At 42.9% G+C, this 16,510-nt stretch overlaps 1 protein-coding gene and 1 long non-coding RNA gene across 6 annotated transcripts in view; one reads left to right on the plus strand and one right to left on the minus strand.

Annotated features, from left to right (window-relative positions):
* Positions 1 to 4,115, minus strand: part of INPP4B (inositol polyphosphate-4-phosphatase type II B) — an 802,990-nt gene extending 798,875 nt beyond the window's left edge. For 3 of the 4 annotated variants that reach the window (XM_078069264.1, XM_078069261.1, XM_078069262.1), the window contains exon 1: positions 3,885 to 4,115. The gene's annotated coding sequence lies outside the window, so the exon portion shown is untranslated. The remainder of the gene's footprint in view (positions 1 to 3,884) is intronic. The other variant, XM_078069263.1, reaches the window with a different exon arrangement.
* A 201-nt stretch (positions 4,116 to 4,316) lies between these two features.
* LOC118539898 (uncharacterized) lies at positions 4,317 to 14,872 on the plus strand. Of its 2 annotated transcripts, none has more exons than XR_004919380.2 (3): positions 4,317 to 4,535; positions 9,684 to 9,844; positions 13,962 to 14,872. It is a non-coding gene; the product is annotated as an uncharacterized LOC118539898 (long non-coding RNA). The 2 variants fall into 2 exon arrangements; XR_004919381.2 differs by lacking the exon at positions 13,962 to 14,872 and adding an exon at positions 11,885 to 12,950.
* Positions 14,873 to 16,510: the final 1,638 nt, after the last annotated feature.

Consider the following 16,510-nt stretch of genomic DNA (forward strand, 5'->3'; position numbering starts at 1 on the left):
TAGATAGATGATAGACAAATGCATGTAAAGAAACAAAGAAGGAAGAAAGAAGGGAGAAAGCGAGAGAAAGAAGGAGGGAAGGAGAAAGAATTTTTCCTTTAAGGGAAGGGTTATCTCCATCCCCTTGAAATCACTAATTTAGATAATTCCCAAAGGAATCTTTGATCAAAGCCACATGATCTAGAAAACTTCTCAGGATTTCCTTTAATCAGCTTAACCAAATGACTACTGCCAAGTCTACTTCACTTAGTTCTATTAAGGCTACTTTGAGGCTCTTAGGGCTATTTTGAGGCCTTCACCACATAATCAAGACACCTAGTTGATACGGCTGCCCAAGGCAGAAGAAAGATTTACTCTAAACATCGCAATTTAAGAAACTCAGTTTGGAAAATATGATTTAAGAACACATATTATATTGAAATCCAACTCTTCACACTATGTTGGGATTACATCTATCATGACATCTCAATGTTTAGTAAAATTAGAGTAAAAAAATCTAAAATTGTAACTCCTAGATATTCCACTGGCCTTATGGTATATCATCTATAACAAGATAATTCCAGGAAGTAAGATAGTGGTTACAACTATGCCTGATATAAGGAAAACCACTGCAATTGCAGATATATACACAACATAGTTACTATATTATATTATATTATAGTTATATTACCATAAAACTCCATAAACATTTTTAAAATTCTATTAATTTACAAGGTAGTGAAAATGTATAAAGTGAAGGAACTAACAAGTCTTGATTCAAATGACAACTGTGCCTGAGACTCTGAAGACTCCTTAGAATTTTCTCACACATCTTAGTGTGTTTTCTAGATATATATACTGCATTTAAAGTTTTGGAAAGCAAACACTGTGTATTTGCACACACACAAAAAATGCGATTGTAGCATCATCATTTGGATTTACCTAAAAATAAATGTTTAAGCTGAAATTATTTATCTAATAGCCTCATTTATTAAGCCCAAATATGGAAGTATGTATGAGTGTGTCCTAAGGAGGTCTATAATCAATAATTTCTATCTCAACATAAAAAAAAGTAGTAACAAAATGGCCTATGAAGCAAATTCCCTAGGGCTTTAGAAAGATAGGAAATGCTGAAAAATTAGAGTAGAAAATACAGAAGAGAAAGACACAGCTTTGAACTGAATGTTAACACTTAACTTGAGATTATTTAAAACAGCACACTTCTATTTATTAGAATCCCCATGGTTATGAAAGACAAGAACTTATTCCACGAAGATTACAAAAATTATGATATTTGTATGTCTAATATTAGTACTGGCTGGGATTGCACACTGTGAAATAAGAAAATGTAACAGATAATCAGTAAGCATTTCACTCACTAATTAGGATTTCATAATTTTTTTAACTTTGTATTCTCAGATGTCGGATACTTACCTGGAAACTGACATCCACTTGGTTGCTAAGAGATAGGACATCAGTTTGCATTTTTTTCTGTGTCTTTAGGAGAATTGCTCTCTTGGGTTTTACCTCAAAGTAGTAAAAGTTAACTCTGTTACCCATGTGGGGACTTATATTACTTGTACTAAAAGAAACTCCCAAATCTCAGAAAAGAAATGAATTACTCTCAACTTGCACAATTTAAAACAAATATCTGTTTTTTTCCCAAACTTAATGAGTTTCCATTTCATGCAACTAAAATATAATAGCATTGTTCTACAATCAAATTTAACAGATGAGTTTATGAGTCTTTTCACAAAAATCTTATGATAAATGAAGTCATTCAGTCCATTGGTACTCCCAAAGTAAAGCTCAAATCCAACATTTCAAAAGTATTTTCTGCCTATAACTTTGACTATGTGCTTCTTTGAATAACAGGGGGACAAGACCAAACTTGATCTATCTGGGTTTTCTCATGCTTTATGGAAAGATCAAAAGCAAAACACAGTTATAAATATGTGCATTCTAACTGGTCATTAGTTTATCACAAATAATATTGATTTGCCTAATCAAAGAGAATATTCTTCCAAAATAAGACCCATATTTCAATCAGCAGCACGTTTCTTAATGACACTGAGCATTTAGACTCTCTTCACATGTAAATTTCATAACCTTTCAAGGACAATCTTCTAAATCACATTTTAAAGAAATATGCTGAAAAAGCATTCCATTGCAGTAACATTTTACACTGCTATAAATGTAAGAGGTTTAATTTTTAACACCCATGTACTTATCACAGAGCCATTGATCATTTACTCTGACTTATTATCAATGTTTTACTGGAGTATATGGAAAAGGAACACAAGATAATGTGTTTCTCTGTCTACTAAGTGAGACAAAGCCCACTTGCCCAGTCCCCTTTTTACTCAACTTCTTGCACACCGTCAGCCAGCTGCGATCTTGGTGATTCCTTGTACCTCATATGCTGCTTTAGCAGTAAGTCAGTTTACTATGGACCCGTTAAGAAAATTCCTGTTACAAGCAAGGTCTTTGAAATGCAGTTTTACACCAATGAAAGGGCTATCTAGTGCCCATCTTGAGGGGAAAAGAGATGAATTTATCCTCTGTCTTCTGGGCTTTTACTGATTTATAAACTCACACCTTTATAAACAAGTTCTGTCACAGAGAGGAAGGAGATATGCAAACTGTAACACCTGGAGACATAAAATGTAATGACCTCAAATAACACATCTCAGAAAGAGGGGGCGGGGGAAACCTGGTTCCAGAGAAGAAGAAGAAAAAAAAGAGGCAAAAGAGCGAATCTGCACCATTAAACAACAACAACAACAACAACAACAGGAGTAATAGAAAACCCTCCCGGGTTTTTCCAGTAAGTTTTGTGCAGGAGCAGCAACAACCTAATCAATATGCACATCCTCACCCTCATAAAACCTCCTGTCCCCAGACAGAAACTGCGGGTCCCTCTCCACCGTGTCCTCGGGGGGCAGAAACCACCACTCAAAAGGGAGGAGATTTCAGAGGCGTAGGGAGGGGCAAAAACAGGTATGTGTAGCTCCAGCATCCTCATCTTCCTCCCAGCTACAAGCCTGAAAGTCCGCCTAGGAACCAGCCCTGGCTCCTAGACACCCTTCCGCCTGGGCCCTCCCTGCCAGGGGGGCGCGAGAGGTTGCGGAGCCCGCTGCGCAGTTTTCGGACTCCAAACAATGACCCCCCCACCACCACCCTCGCTCCCCGTGCCTTCACCCCAGGCCCCCGCTTTCTAACCCCTTTCAGCGAGACCTCGTTGGGGTAGGACAAGGGATGCTCCTCGGCCAAGAGGAGACGTGACGGGCTTCTCTGCCGGAATGAGTTGCTGGGGGTCGGGTGGGGGTGGTCATGGAGAGGGGCTCTTTAGGAAAACCCAGGACATGGGGCAACTGAAACCTCAGTACCAGTCACCCTCGCTCCCACCCCCACCCCACCCCTTGCCTTAAAGCCGACTTCTCCTGAGGCTGGCGGCGGCAGCGTGGCGCGGCCGGGATGGGGATGAGAGAGAACCCCGGGGCCACCACGGCCTCTCTAAAGGGACTGCGCAGGTGGGCGCAGACCTGGAAGGTCAGCGAAGCCAGAGCTCAGAGTTACCCCGGGCCCAGAGAGTGTGAGTGTGAGCGAGAGGGTAAACCCGCGCGCTCGCCGGGCCGAGGGGCGCTCGGCGGCAGGGCAAGCGCGGTGACAGGGGTACCCCGGCCACCGAGGAGAGACAGCTCACCCACCCCGGAGGCGACAGGGCTGGAGGGGCTATCGGGGCTGCGAGACTGGGAAACTTAATGCAAAACAGACAGCTTCCTCCGCCAGGACGTGCCCCCGCGCGCTCAGACCCGCTCCAACGCCTCCCGAATCACCCACCATCACCCACACCACCCTGCAAAAATCCCCACCGAGCCCTCGGATCCCGGGCGGGTAATTACCTCTCCCGGAGGCGGAGTGGGGGGCGGCAGCAGCAGCAGACACTTTTAGCCTGACTTTCCTGCGTTCGCTCCGGAGCGTGTGCGCGCCGAGCAGGAGCTGTAACCTGCTATTTATAGACCGGAGCCTCAGCACCCGGGGCTGAGAAGCAGGAGGAAGCGAGCAGGCGGCGGCGGCGGCGGCGCAGGGCGCGGGCCGCGGCTCCCCGAGGCTCCCGCCGCTCCCTCAGGCGCCCGGCTCAGGCCGCGCTCGCCGCTCGCTCCCCGCCCTCCCGCCCGCCCCGCCGCGCGCGCCCCGGAGAAGTTGTCACCAGCGCGGCCGCCTCTCCGGCTGCTCACACGCCCCCTGGCACAATTGCTACTTTCTCCCCCCACCCCCACCCTCCCTGCTCCTCTTCCTCCTCCTCCGCCCGTTCCAAGCGGTCTCCTCCCAATGTCACCAGCGGCCCAATAGGGGCGGCGGCGGCAGCGCCAGTCTCGCAACTGGCGCAGCTCGCTTCCCGCTACTGATGGAGTGGAGTTGGTACCCCGGCTGCCCAGCCCTAAATGACCCAAACACGCTTGCTCCGTGAGCTGACACCCTGCACCCCGACCCTCTGCAAGCGGGGACGGTCGCCCAGCCTGGGCTGGGGGGAGCACAGCTGCAGAGTGGAGGTGAGGGGTGACCCGGGGCCGCCCCGCTGAAACGGGGGCCGGAAAAACCACAGGGTTCTCTAACGGGCGGGAGGAGGTGCCCCAGACCCCGGCCACTGGCGGCGTCGGCCCAGGCTGGGGGTGAGCGAGAGTGGGAGGCGGTGTTCCCCGTGCCCCGGACTTCAGCCTGCCACCACCCTGGGACCCGTCTCTCTTGCCACTCCTCCGCCTTGGCCCCGGGTAGAGGTCTGGCGAGGGAGACCTGGGCACTGACTGGGCCTCCAGCTCAGCGCAGCCCACCACCACCCACCGCCAGCCCCCACGTCGCGGCAGGTGCCTAAGGCCGAGCTGCTCCTAACCGGCGTGTCACACGCCTCTGGCAGACCGAGTGCGTGGGGACAGATCTGCACTCTGCGTGTTTGGGGTGTCAAGAAAACAGGGTACGTAATCACGCAGTCTGAACGGAGACTAAAACTCCCCCACTTCCTAGCCAACAAGCCCACAGTGGAAGGCACGCAGCCTGGTTATTCCGGGCTGTGGGGTGTGGGGCAAATGATTCTCTCCATCTGCGCCTTACAGGTGCCACCTGGCGGTTCTCCTGCAGAGGTTTTATCCGAACTGCTCAAAGGTAATGGGAAGGCTGGTAACGCCGAGCTCCAGTCCACTCAGGCATCCTCAGCCTCTCCCTTCCCTAAGGGCGCTTTCAATTCACAATTGGAGTGAGAAAGCTAGTACACACGAGTTACATCTGCCATGCAGGAATCCCGAAGTTAGGGTGGTGAAGTCAATTTGGGTTAAGTCAGCACCTACAGTTACACAAAGTGGGAAGCTACAGCTGCCCCCAGCTGTCACCCGTGCTGTCATTTCCTGCATCTAGGCAACCATTCACTCCACAAACATTTAACTGCCACCAGGTTATAAGCTTTATCTATGAGAACAGAGACTTTGGTGTTTTGTTTGTTTGTCTGTTTTTCCATCACTTTTCTTCAGAGCTTGGAACACTGCCTTACATGTTGTAGTTTCCATAAATGTTTATGGAATAAATTAAACACTATGGGCCAGACACTGTGCTTGGCTTGTTCTCTCCCTTAGCCCCTGCAGCCCTTCCCTTTCCCTCCCTTCAAGCTTTTTCTGCTATGCCCCGCCACCATCACATGTGAGCTAGAAGGAAAGAAGAAAGGTGAGGGGCTAACAGTCCAGGCAGGCCCTGTGGGGATGTGGATCACATTTGAGGAGCCTGTTACGGTTAGATTTCTCCTGCATGGGGCAGTGCTGAACACACCCATTTTTGGAGAAAAAAAAAAAAAAGACTATGTCATACTCGGGGCTTGAAACAATGGATAAATTCTGCTAGTAGAGATCTGCTGGCAAGATGATACTACTTTCTCACTGGGTAACAGTTTCAGCCTTTTCTTAAAATACAGAAAGATTGAAAGAATATCTGAACATCAGGGTGCCAGAGCTTTGCTACTAAATTGAAAAGATGTTTAACATATTTGTCCTCTAACTTGAAATGGAGCTGTGTGTGCGTGTGTGTGTGTTTATGAAGACTGCCACATTGCCAGAAGTACTAAACTGTTCCTTTTAAAAGACAGAGTTGTAAAATAGATGCAGCTGATGTCTTTATGGAAATGAACACTTAAAGTGACATGCCCAGAAAACCCTCTTACAATTAAAATCCAGACACAGATCATGCTGACCTAGACCTTTTACAGGGCTGCTCAGGAAAATGTGATGTATCTGTGTACGTCTTCTAGAAGTTTAAATTCTGGGGAGAGAGAGGGAGGGAGGGAGTCAGATACATGTATCACGTGGCATTTTAAAAATCCATCAATCAGCCTGATAGTTACCTTTTTTAGTTATTTGTTGTTTTCTTTAAATAAGCCTAGAGGCTTCAGATGCTTCTGTGGTTTATTAAACTCATATTTAATGAACATCCACGTTTACAAACCTTGAACTTCTAGCCACTTGTGCCCCCCAAACATAATTCCATTTGCCAATGAAGGACAAAATATTTTTCATTTCCTCTTGAAATATCTTTGTATGGCCAGAGGTAAAAAACGTGATTCCCAGTAGTTACCTTGCTGTCTAAAGCAATAAAATCAATCCAGGATCTGCAGGGCTGTGTCACACCCTCCTTTTTAGTGAAGTAATTCATTCATTATTCCTGGAGATTTCTATTTCAAGTGAGCTTGGTATGGCACAAGGAGGACTCCATACTTTTGTGATCCTTCATTATTAAAAACCTATAAAAATATAGCCAAGTATGACAGAGGTACTTTTTCTTACCACAGTTGTTTATTTGTATTAATGATAACTTTGTAGATCAAGTCATGGTTTTCGTTCTAATTTTGAAAAATTAACACTGGAAGAGTTAAGCTTTGATAATCATACATTAAGGTCATTTTTACATGAGCATGCGTGTGTGTGTGTGTGTGTGTGTGTATTTAAATTAAATTAATGGGAAATGTTATTAGAAATAGAAATTTGATCCAATTTAACTAAAAAGGAGAAACCATTGTAAAGGTACCAGGCTACCCATGGAACAAAAAACAGGAATGCAGCTGGGCATCTGTGACAACTTGGCGACAGGGACATGCCATTAGGACTTTATCTCTCCCTCCTCCCCAACCATGCTGCCTGCTCCATTCTTCTCTCTCTCTCTCTCTCTCTCTCTCCCTCTCTCTCCCTCTTATACAGACCTTCTCTGCTTCTCTGGTGTGCACGAGGTTGCATGGTCACTCACAGCTCTTGAACTTCATAGTCTATGGGCCAGTTCCAAATCTTCAAGGAAGTACCATGATTGGCCCAGGTGTTGTACCCCAGTCCAGACAATCATGTCCAGGAGATGGAGGGCAAGTTACATTCTCCTGACAGCTACTATAGTAATCAGGGGGCTGGTAGCGATGTGTTGAGACAAGAGGGAAAGGATAAAACTTCCCAGAATGTGGGGAGGGGTGTAGGTCACTCCTGATCACTGCTAACTCCTGACCCTTGCTGTTCCATGAATACTGGCACAAAAGGCAGAAGAAACACAAGGAGCAATGACTTTTGTGTAAATGCATATGGGTGTTTAAATACTGAGTGAGGCAGAATGCCTCTTACTGATCGTGGTGCTCTAAGATGACTTGTCCTAGTGGAAGTAGTTATATAGTTTTATGATCTCTTGATGTGGAACTGGATGACCATGAAGAAGGAATCAAGTATTTCACAGACAGTTTACTTTAGCTTCTTTTATCATGGCAAATTAAATCAGAGATTTTTTTTAAATGAAGGAAACGAGTGTGATACCATTTACATTTATTGAAGATAAACATTCTGCTCTCATTTACATAATAGCTACATTTCTAAAATGTTTATAAATCATATATTTGAAAGTGAATCATATCTCAAACATAACAGGGTGGTGAATCTTAACATTTTTGTGGTCATGAACCCCTATGAGAATTTGTGGACTCTCCCCAGAAAAAAAGACGAGCAGATGCAGACACATTTGTGGTGACACGATATACGCCATCTCTACCTTAGTCCCCTCTTACATATGATTTCACTTTCCACGGTGTCAGTTACTCAGTCTAGAAGCAGGTGATCCTCCATCTGATATATCATCAGAAGGTCAGCCGTAGCTTAACACTGTGTCCCCATGCCTACCTCACTTCCTCACTTCATCTCAGCGTGTAGGATTTTATCATCTCACATCATAACAAGAAGGGTTGAGTATACCACAACGGAAATTTGAGAGAGTAAGAGACCACATTCACATAAATTTTATTATAGTATAATTGTTCTATTTTATTCTTACTTACTGTTGTCATTATTTCACGGTGCCTAATTTATAAATTAGACTTTATGGTAGGTTTGTATGTATAGGAAAAAGCATAGTATATATACAGTTCAGCACTATCTATGGTTTCAGGCATCCACTGGGGGCCTGGAAGTATCTCCTGTGGATACTGGAGGTCCACCGTACTTGAGATCTGAAACTTTAAACATGTTTCTTTTTCCTTCCTTCAATCACCCCCACTTGAACAAGTGAAACAAAGACTCCAGATACAAAAGATTCAAATGCCCAGTAAGCATAAGCCAAAAACTTGGCTGAGGGTAGGGTGTGCTGGAGCCCATGTGAACCTAGGGACCAAGTCCCCTTCCCACCCACTCCTGCCCCGAATGAGCCATAAATGAGCTGTAGGTAGGAAAAGAAAACAGAGCTCTTAGAAGGATGGGAGAAAATTGCAATGTGGAGAAGGATGTTGTATTAGTTTGCTGGGACTATCATAAAATACCACAGACTGGGTGGCATAAACAACAGAAATTTATTTCTCATGGTGCTGGAGATTGGAAGTTCAAGATCAAGATGCTGTCACGGTTACTCTGTCCTAAGGCCTCTCTCCTTAGCTTGAAGGTGACTACCTTTCTCTGTGTCCTCACATGGTCTTTCCTCTGTGCGCAGCACCTCTGGTGTCTCTTAGTGTGTCTAAATTTCTTCTTCTTGTAAGAACAACAGTCATATTGGGTTAGGTACCACCCTGAGAGCTTCATTTTAACCTAATCACTTCTTGAAAGACCTTTCTCCAGATACAGTCACATTCTGAGGTACTGGGCTTAGGGCTTCAACATATGAATTTGACAGGACACAGTTCAGCCCATTATAGGCATTGCATCAAACTCCAGAATGAGTCTCGAGGTGGAGGTGGGATAGAGATTTCCCCTTTGTGTTAACAGGGCCCAAGAGTAAAGAAATTTGTATCCAGCTTTCCCACTGGAGTGTTTTGAGAATCTCAGTCTTAATAGAAGAACCCTGAACATAAGGGTGTAAAGTGGAAATATAAATGCTAGTATGCCTTATCTAGATCCTGAAGGGCTGAGGATTCTGGCCTGTCCAGCCCCTGGGTTTTCTCATGGTGCCTACTTAGTAAGGATAGGGCCCCTGTGAGCTGTAGGAGGTATGGAAGTTAGTTGGGAAAGAGGGCCAGCCAACAGGACATGGAAGAGGCCACCTGGAAGGGTGGCCACATAAAATACCAAGGAACAGTGTGGCCTGTTGACCGGTGTGCAGAGATGTGGCCACAATTCCATGGCATTGCACATACCAGGCATGGGACCAAGCAATGACCTCCGAATAGTCAGAGCCTATTCACTAGAGCGAAGTTGTGCTTCACTCATGCCCAGAGAACAAAGACCAAGTCTCCTCTTTGGAAAATGAGAGAGGTCATCAACACCCAGACATGTCTCCCAGTATCACAGTGCTTCATCAGTCTCCTCTGGACCAATAATCTACCCCAGATTGAGGGAGGAAGATGAAGAGAGGGAGCAACAGTGTCTCAAACTGGGTAAGTTTTAAACCCATTGGGTAAGTTTTAATAGGACTAAGAAAACTAAATTATCTGTTTCTGAGTACAAATGGGTGCTTGTAAGTTAATTTTATTGTAGAAAAATTATGTTCCACTTTTTATACCTGAGATTTACAGACTCTACTGACTTTTAAGAATATATCCCTTACATTTCTTGTTTTTAATGAATTTTCAGAAAGTGCACTGATCCCCCAGAATAGCATCTATGACTCCAGATTGAGAATATTTGCCCCAGGGGATCTGGTTCTTTAAATCTGGTTGTGTGAAAAATATTTTTAACCAAAAAATACTGCTTATATATATAATTTTCTACTAATGTATTATTTGAAATTCTATTTTCTTAGATAATAGAATCATAAATGGAGAAATTGTAGACAATCACTGGGTAAAGATATCTATATTCAAGGAGTAGAGGTGACAGTATTATGCTGCTTCACTTCAAGAAATATAAAGCTTTTTTTAAAAAAAATGCAAAAGCATCTTCAAAAGCAAAAATATCTTGTTTTTCTTCCTGTCCCCATTTTCAACCAAATACTTTTTTATTATCTAATTATGTTACTAATGTCATAAAATGAAAGACAAACTTACCTATCAGACACGTTTGTAGGAAATGTTTGTGGTAATCAGTGGCATTGATTGGAGCAACTAGTACTTTCCAGAGTTAAGCCCACTCTCTGAATATTTTGTTACATTTTGTTCATTGGTGTCTCTATCACTTAAACAGACAAATATATCCTTCTCATCCTGGTTTCAACAATTTCTCTACATCCAATCTTCCTGACAATTTACCATGCTAGGTCTCTTCTCCATGGTATAGTCAAGTTTTACCATCCCTTAATGACCTGATCTAGGCTGGAATAAACCAATTTTGATCACCAAAGCAAGACAGAATGGGATCTAACTTTATCCCCCAGTAAAACCTATATCTCTGGAGATGCTCTCCATCAAGATGTCATTTGTTTATCAAGCTAAGATGCGTGCTTCAGGATCAGACAAATTAGAGCTCCAGTCATGGTGCTCATTCATCAGTTGTGTGATCTTTGACAAGTGCCTTAAAATTTCTGAGTTTCTTCTTCCTTATCTGTAAAAGGGGATAATAGTACTTACCTATAGATTGACCATGAAAATACTCTGGAACACTATAAAGACATGACATGAGCTGGCATCCATCTTGTACAACTTATCTATCCAATCTCCCCTTGCCAAGACTGAAGAAGGTGGACATGGAAGAGGCAAAATCATTATGAAAACTGATTTGTATGTTCTAGGCCAGCTATTTCACCATTACCTATGACTAGACATTAGTTACAGAGATATTGGTCAGCACCTATGAAAAGTAACACAGTTCTAAAGAATCTGGCTAAGGTCTGTGCCATCTGAGAGAACTTTCCAGAGAATTTCCCAAACATTAAGCCAAAGTGCCATTAAGGAAACAGCAGAAATCAAATCTGGTGGGAAGAATCAGAAAAATCTTCATGAAGGAGGCGATGTTTGATATGTGAGGGATTTCCAGAGACATAATTGGTAGGAATTCCACCGGGAGACATCTGGGCACAGGAATCAGTGAAGTCTACCTGGTGAAAACCCTCATCCTACAGGGTCTGATTAGAACATCATCTACTCTGAGAAGACCATCCATTTAATCCTGTTCTGTTCTTCCCTAGCACTGTGAACCTTCCTCAGCTGTATCACTTACTGCACTGGATTTGTTTACCCATGTGCCTCCTTCACTGGGTCACAAGCTCCACCTGAGAGTAAAAACTGTGTTTTATTTAGCTTTATGTAACAGATGTTAAGGTTCTGGAAAACTGAGAACTTGAAACCTAGGGAATTTGACATTTAATTATTTTTAAGTCAAATTATATCCAACTTGAACTTCTCACTACACTTGCTAAGAAATCTGTCAGTTCTTAAGGTCTGTTTTATCTCTTTGGGACCTTCTGATGGGACAGGGGTTTTCTCAGTCGTGAGGCAACTTCTGACCCATGATTTTTCTCAGCACCTCTATATTCCTCACAGGATCAACAGGAACTCTGGACTTCCACATGGCACATGAAGATCATGAGATGTCATTACCCATCCATCTAGAACCTTCCTCTGTCAGTGCTCTCTAACATCCTACCCCAGGCTGAGTGTAAAACTTCTCTGAGATGCGCCATGTTTGGGGCACTTCAGAATGTATTTCAACTTACCTACTTTCTCTCCCTTGCAGATTAACCCCTAAGGGGGAAGAACGACAACCACATCCATTTTTCTGTCCTTTTCTCATTTCCTGCCCTTTCTCCCTTCCCAGTTTTCTACTTCCCTACCCTATGAACCAAGACTTCTATATCATATCCTCCTCTCTCTGGTGGCAATCGTGTTTCTCTTTCTTGGGACAATAATGCCAGAGAAGATGCAGAGAAAGAATTTGAAGAGAACATGAAGAGAAAATTCATCTGTGTTATTTCAAAAATACTATCGCATGTTATACTAATAGATGAACGAGTGTGTGAATGTGCACGCATGTGTGTGTGTGTGATCACTAACCTTTTGAAGACTTTTGATATTTCAGAGTAACTTTTCTTTTTAATATACAATGGAATATTGCTTTCTACAACATATCCAGAAAAATAAAAAGTTACAGATTTTCTTCTTTGTAAATAGAATATAAGCTTTTCACATAGAACACACTGCAATATTCTCTAAGGTGAAAGCTGGGAAATCATTATAGATAGCTCAAAAAATGTTCTTCCTTTGAAACACTGCACTTATGGGCAAATAGGATCATTTGAAACCTTAGGAAATGGTTGAGAAAATTCATCAATGTGAAAAGACAACCAAAGACAACCATTTTATTTGGTCTAAAATGAAGTAACATTTTATAGGACTGAGTTTCAGTTTCATGAAAGTTATAATGAAAACAAATGAGTGACTCATTTTATGCTTTCTATAATATAAAAATAAAAACCTCCTTGTCTGAGTTAACCTTTTCTGGTTTTGTAACCAAAAGCTCTAACTGAGAGTAGATTTAAGTGTTTTAAAAAAACAAAAACAAAAACAAACAAACACCAAAAAAGCTTGATAGATGGGGTACTCAGAAGTGAGTGGAAGCAGGGAACAGGTGAACACCACTCTTTTAAAACTGTGAACATTTTACCAGGTTCTTCAAATGGAGGATTAATATGAAAAATGTGTTCAGATTACTTTTTATTTGTGGAGGGGATAATTTGCTGGGTTTTTGTACTGGTAAAGCCAAAAAGAATATTATTCTCAAAATACTGAGGAAGCAAAATAGCTGTACATAACAGTGAAAAAAGAAGTTTCTTTTGTTCTAGGCTCTAATTAAATCTCTGAAGATGATTATGTTTCCTGGAGGCAGGCTTTGAACTGGGGGTTAAGAGTGGTGAATGAGAGAGAACCTAGATCTGTGTCTTGCTGGATCTCAGAAGGTTGTGGGGCAACTGAACTCCAGGCAGGGAGCCCATGATCAAAGGCACTTCTCTTTCAATGATGCAAAATGCTCCCTGCATCATGTTGGCAAACCAAGCAGCGTCCCCTCTCCACCCCATTCTGTCTCTATCCCCACATCTCAGCTACCTTATGAAAGGACATGGCCTTTATATCTTAGCAGTCCCAAGAAGTCATCTTTTGTTTGTGTTCTCCTCTGTTGTCATTCCTTTGTATACCCACCATTCATCTGTGAAGTGTAGTTAAACACAGTAGCAGAATCTTAGCTGAGACTGGGTGACTTTGTTCCTTCCCAGGGTGGATCAGGAGGGCAGCAACAATGTGGAGAAGCCAGCCTGGAGTTAGAATCAGAAGATAGATAGTTGAGGGGACTTTGCAAACCAGAACAAATTGGTAGAACATATAAGCATTCTTTGGATCAAAAAAATACTGGACTTCCAAAAATCAAATGGGATACCAGCTCCAACTATTCTTAACTATTTGTTGCAGGGAGATATGACCCCCAAAGCCTGGAAAAGCCACACACATTTGGGTGATAGTTATAAAAAACAGAAGTACACTGAGCAGACATGAAATACTAGAAATGTATGGTGTTGGCCTGTCTGGTGGTTTCCTCTCTTGGTAACTCTCATTTTTTTTCTGTCAGAGAAGCCCCTGGCATTGCTACTACTGGGGTCCTGATCACCTTATACTGGATGGCTATGAATGGAGGGACAAAGAAAACTTGGAGGACACTGCCATTCAGAACCATAGTCTTTGTTGCTTCTGAATCCTTCCCTTTGATCAGTAATACTTCTCAGCAACTTTTATTGTCTATGCTTCTTTTTGGAAGTTCCCCCTTTCTCTTTCTACCGCTAGTTGAATGACCTTCTATATTCTCGTCAGTCCAAATTGCAAAGGATAGCATCAGATTGACTGGGGCAATTAATCTGCCTCCTATTAAGAAGAGAGCCTCTTGGGCCTCCTGAGTGGCTCAGTCGTTAAGCGTCTGCCTTCGGCTCAGGTCATGATCCCAGAGTCCTGGGATCAAGCCCCACGTCGGGCTCCCTGCTCGGTGGGAAGCCTGCTTCTCCCTCTCCCACTCCCCTGCTTGTGTTCCCTCTCTCGCTGTGTCTCTCTCTGTCAAATGAATAAAATCTTTAAAAAAAAAAAAAAAAAAGAAGAGAGCCTCTTGCAGCAGGCCCCTCATGTGTCGCTGACTCACGCATGGTTAGGCTAGCCTTAGATCAGGTGTCCATACTTCTCTATAGAGTACAAAGGGCAGTGTAGCATTATTTCTGAGTGCAGGTCACTGGGAGGATTTCAGATTGAGAGAGAGATACTGGGCACCAGCCCAATAAAAATACTTAGAGAAACAAATGCACATTCAAATATAGAAGAAAACAGCATTTGATGAAAACGTACATACATACAGTGAAATATGTTTCTGCTAAAGGTCATGAAATCAAAGAGATTCAAATACTTGTCACCACTACAAACCACACTTACATGGCAAGATGGCAGCAAGAAAGTCAAATCTCTTACTGTCCAGGTCAAATTCCTAATATGTGATTCATTGTTGAGCTCTGTCTTTCTAAAATAAGGAAAACACTGGCCAGTTTTAGTTCTGCTTTTTATAATAAAGCATGCAGTTGTGGCTTTTGTTAGTTCCAAAAGAGAAAGCATACTATGTGAAATAGTAAACCACAGCTTGATTGTCCCTTGATAATCACATTCCAGGGATGCTGCAGTTTATTTATCCAAGTATTGATGAAAGGCTAACTTTTTATTATACACAAACCAATTTACACTGTTCTTACAATGAATAAAAAAAGTCATCTTTGCTTGCACAATTACACCATTACGTGGCTTTCAGCATTCTCTAAATGTTTCTTTCTTTAAAATTCCCTTGGAACATGGCTATTTTTATATTACCTATAGGTATGTTCTTCTTCTTTTTTTTTTTTCTTGGAAATCTGAGGAATAAAATTAAAGTCAAATTCTGACTTGCTTCTCTCTCAAGGTCAGACAATACCCCCAATCAAAATGACTTAGTGGTAAAAGAGGCTCAAAATCAATATTCCAAAGACCTATTTCATCAAGTGCCCTGGTTCCCAGCCACCGTATTCTCTCTCTCCTTGCACTTGGAGCCATCTGACACCTTGACGCAAGCTCAGCCATTTCTCAGTTCCAAAGGCCCTTGGTGGGAAGGATCTGAGGACAGCCACACCACACCGGAGGGGCCAACTTCAAGATACACTTACTGTGCATCCTTCTCAGAGCCTGTGTCCAGTCGTCCTGACTCGGATTTTTCTTGTTTCTGAAACCCAGAATTAAAAACAAGTTTTTGAAAAATTGGCTCTGTGTCTTGGAAACAGGTCACTGAAATTTGTGGGACATGTCTTACCAGGACATCCCAGTCTACTTTCTGTGCACTGTGTCCACAGTTATGGTGTTCTACATGTACTGGAGCGACGTGATATCCTGGGGATGGGTGAGGAAACTAGGGAGCCCAGGAGCCCAATCGGAAGCCAGCAAACTATGGTCTAGAGGCTGCAGCTGCCTTGCAGCCTGTTTCTGTAAAGCTTGCAAACTGAGAATGGTTTTTATTTGTCAAGCTGTTTTTTTTTGTTTTTTTTTAAAAGAAAGAGGAAGAAGAATACGCAAAAGAGGCTGCATGTGGCCTACAAAGCCTAAAACGTTCACTATTTGGCCCTTTACAGGAAAAGTTTGCCAATCCTTGAACCAAATTACCACAGAGCCTGAGAGTTGATCTAGTCCTCAGTCCATTGCCGCCCCTTCTGTTTAAAAGGAAACTGCTTTTGTGGGCTCTCCTTACTGGGGTATTTAATTTAGAAAAAGCATTTGCCAACTTAACAATTCCATATCGAGAATCAGAGTCTGTGTTGACTGGCTTCAGAAAATAAACCACATATAAAAGAGCAGCTTCTCTTGGAATCACCCTCTCACTAAGTTTCCGATAGGCCTTGAATATTGTTCCCAAAACCCACCTATCTTCTCACTGGTCAAACAGAAGAGCTTAATGAGGATGTGGGGGCATTTGGGAAGGTAACAGAAATGATTATTCCTGCCTTTCTCAAGTGTTCGATAGTAACATTCATCTCTACAACCCCTCCGTGTACATGGCATTTTTTAGCTTGACTGTAACAGCAGGACCTTAACGCAGAGCCTTCCTTTTGCCGGTCCAGAGCCTTT

Source organism: Halichoerus grypus, chromosome 3, assembly GCF_964656455.1.
Source record: "Halichoerus grypus chromosome 3, mHalGry1.hap1.1, whole genome shotgun sequence".
NCBI classification, from domain to species: domain Eukaryota; kingdom Metazoa; phylum Chordata; class Mammalia; order Carnivora; family Phocidae; genus Halichoerus; species Halichoerus grypus.